Genomic DNA, 3860 nt, shown 5'->3' on the forward strand with positions numbered 1-3860 from the left:
AGGGAGATTCTTCTGGATAAGTCAAATTAATCAGCTGTGATTCATTCTTGTGCTCTCCCTGGGACAGAGGCAGGTTGGGGATTAGGGAGGCGACTGGAACACTGCGGCCGCGTGAACCGGCGCTGCCGCAGCCGCCTGGGTCCGGTGGAAGCCACAGGCTGCAGCACTCAGGGCAGCAGAGGATCAGTCACAGGCTCATTCAGGTGTTCTAATGATCCCAGAATTAGTCAGGAAGCACTTAGGAGTTGGTTTGTTTAATTCCCATTCCCAGGGATAGGCCCTCTCCAACGCCTCCCATGCAGCTCGAAGGGAGATGGAGTGTTTTTCCCATGTTACTGCTGGATCCATCGCTCACTAAAAATAAAGCTGACTTTTCTGCAGTGGGTGAAAACCAGTGATAAAAATCCTCATGAATACTTCATCAGGCTGCCTGCTTTCCCATGGATTTTCTGTCACCAGGGGAGCATTTCCAGCAGCCGCTGGTGCCTGGAAACCAGGACTGGGGGGAACCCAAATCAATCACATCTGAAAGAGGGAATTTTCTACTAAATCCTACTGCTCCCAGTGGCATTATCCATGCAGGAGCTCTGGCAGCATCTGGGGGGAGGATTTTACCCGAGGACAGAGAGCAAGGGGTCAGGGACCAGGGCTGGGGCACCCCAGCACATTCCCTTTCCTAGCTGGAGGAGCACATGCAGGAAACACAGGGAAAGGACAAACAGCAAGAGGATGAAAACTCAGCAGGGAAGATCCAGCTCCAAAGGTACAGGAAACTGTTGGAGCTGCAGGGACGCTGGAGGCTTTGCAGACCGCTGGCCAAGAGGGTTTGGAGAGGTCACCCCATTGCAGGGCTCAGCACCTTCTCCCCTCCCCAGAATGCTGTGCTTTGGGGTCCCAACTCAGGGGAGCCACCAGCCTTTGCCCTTCCCCAGCCCCTGTCCCAGTGTTTGCTGGCTCATGGCATCGCTGAGGGCAGCCAGCACACAGGGAAGAGGTTTCCCCCTCAAATAAGGCCTGAAGACTGACATCCTCGTTGTCTCATGTCTGCCTGAGCAGACACTGAATCATCCCACAAGCTGGTATTTAAAATAGCTGAATTCCTCCTTTTAGCAAGAATATTGCTCAGCCCGAAGAGAAGGAGGAGGCTGAAGGGGACCTGCTCACCGCGTCACCGCGCACGGGCAGGCACGGCGGGGGCACCGAAGGCTTTGCAAGAGTCCCCGAGGGTCTGCAGTGCTGCATGACCACACACCCCATGGCTCTGCTGCATGGCTCACACAGAACATCGCCCCCAGCACAGGCAGCTGCCCCCCACCCTCCGTTGTCACCCTCAGGGATGCTCCAGCTCGCAGGAGTCACCAGTGCCGTGCCTTGGCAGAGTGCCGCTGGCAGCTGTGCCGGTGGCAGTGCTGTGCCGGTGGCAGTGCCGTGCCGGTGGCAATGCTGTGCCGGTGGCAGTGCCGTGCCGGTGGCAGTGATGTGCCGCTGGCAGCTGTGCTGGTGGCAGTGCCGTGCCGGTGGCAGTGCTGTGCCGGTGGCAGCTGTGCCAGTGGCAATGCTGTGCCGGTGGCAATGCTGTGCCGGTGGCAGTGGCAGTGCCGTGCTGGTGGCAATGCTGTGCCAGTGGCAGTGCTGTGCCGGTGGCAATGCTGTGCCGGTGGCAGTGCCGTGCCTTGGCAGAGTGCTGGTGGCAGTGCCGTGCCGGTGACAGTGCTGTGCCGGTGGCAATGCTGTGCCGGTGGCAATGCTGTGCCGGTGGCAATGCTGTGCCGGTGGCAGTGCCGAGCCCTGCCGCAGGGACAGGTACAGCTCGTCCTGCCTGACCTAGTTAGAACCAGCAGCAGCGAGATGCGGCTCTGGGAGAGCAGAGCCTGCTCAAATCCAGCAGCCCCAGAGCCATCCCTCCCTCCCTGCCGCTCTCCCGGGGACCCACAGGAGCCCCTGCAGGAGTCCCGGTTCACCTTCATCTGTGCTGCCTGCCTGTGGCAGGAGGATTCCGTGGGTCTGTCCCGAGCCCCTTCCTGTTGTCAGGGATCCCTTCCAAGACAGAGACACACGAAGCCAGACCTGCTTTCCACCAGCAGGCCAGATCCTCCCCCAGTTCTGGGCACAGTCCTCACACACACAGGGCTGCATTAGCTCCTGACAGATGCAGCATCCAGAGAGACTCCAGGTTTGCCATTCCCCACTAAGGGATGTTTCCCAGTGCACCCTGCTACTAGGCAGCTTTGTTTCATAGAATCAGAATGGTTTGCCTTGGATGAGGTCTTGAAGCTCATCTCGTTCCACCCCCTGCCATGGGCAGGGACACCTCCCACTAGCCCAGGTTGCTCCAAGCCCTGTCCAGCCTGGCCTGGAACACTTCCAGGGATGGGGCAGCCACAGCTTCTCTGGGCAACCTGTGCCAGGGCCTCCCCACCCTCACAGGGAATAATTTCTTTCTCATATCTAACCTAAACTGACCTGTTTCCAGGTCCCTGCCTTCACAATTCCTCCAAACCACAACACATGCTCAGACAAGCCAGGCTCTTGCAAAACCTGGGTCACCCCACCAGCATTTATGTAACCCAGGAGCCTCAGCAGCAATACCCTGCTTCCCTCTAAATTATTTATCCCCCCCAAAAAAGACAGAGCAGCAGTAGGTGCCAGCAGGGCACTGGCTCAGAGCACTGGCATTACCTGGCAGCACATTCCAGCTGCCCCAGCACATCGGCTGTGCCCAGCATGAGCATCCTCTGCAGCACATGCAGTGCAGAGCTCACCTGGCCCTGCACAGGCTGCACTGGAGATCACCTCGAGGAGTAACCACTGGTGTTCCTCATCATCTTCATGCGCAGGTGGAACTGCAGCTGCAGAGAGAGAGACCCTGGGAATCCCCAGCTCTTGGCCTCAGTGGTCCCTCTGCAGCCCCTCAGTCATAGCTCCAGACCCACAGACCCACTGCACACTCTAAGTGGAGTTTGCCCCTTTTGTGCCTGAAAATGGCCCAGAAACACCCACAGCAACACTGCCTGCACTTTGTTTAGTACCCCTCATGTACCTGGGAACCCATTGTCAATGAAGGCTAATGAGGGCTAATGAGGGCTAAAAGGGGCTAATGAGCCTCCAGTCACTCTGTGACTTCCCAGCTCTAGCTGCTCTACCCACTCATCCCCCATCCCAGGATTTTCCACTGGCACTGAAGTCCACAGACTCCTGTGGACGCTGGCAGGGCCTCTCAGTCCCAGGAGGAGAACCCAGGAAATGGCTGGAGAGTGGAGCCCCTGGAAGGTCAGGATGCTGGAGAGGGGCTGCAGGGTGCACACTGCATTTCTCCTCCTGCATCCCTTCCACTGCATCCCTCCTGCATCCTTCCCAGTGGATCCTCCTCCTACATCCCTTCCCCTGTCCTGGGCTGAACCCACAAGGGGCAACTTCTGTGGCAGCAGGAAGGGACTCAGAGGATCAAGTGCCCCCGGCTGCTGGATTTGGGGTTAGGGGGGACAAACTCTGTCCTCTCCAGCAGCAGGTTCTGGGGAGCAGCAACACAGGAACGTGGGAGCACATACTGAGGAGAGCTTCCCCCCATCTGTGGCAGCACCTCAGGGATCGTTATTTAGTTCAGGAATTAATCCTGAAAAGCCAAACATCAAACGATCCTTTAAAATCTCACTTTCTGTGTGGTTTCGGTGTTCAGAACAACGACACAATAACTGCAGTGCCAGTATCCAAGAGCTCCCTGGAGCCTGGCACCACATGAACAAGCCAGATTTCTGCTATTCCAAAGCCAATTTTATCATTACAGTAGAGGTTTGGGGGTTTTTTTTTCTGAGCTGGACTGTTCATAATGGTGTGAAACCTAAAAAAGGAGGAATTCCTGC

This window comes from Pseudopipra pipra, unplaced genomic scaffold (genome assembly GCF_036250125.1).
Source record: "Pseudopipra pipra isolate bDixPip1 unplaced genomic scaffold, bDixPip1.hap1 HAP1_SCAFFOLD_452, whole genome shotgun sequence".
NCBI lineage: Eukaryota > Metazoa > Chordata > Aves > Passeriformes > Pipridae > Pseudopipra > Pseudopipra pipra.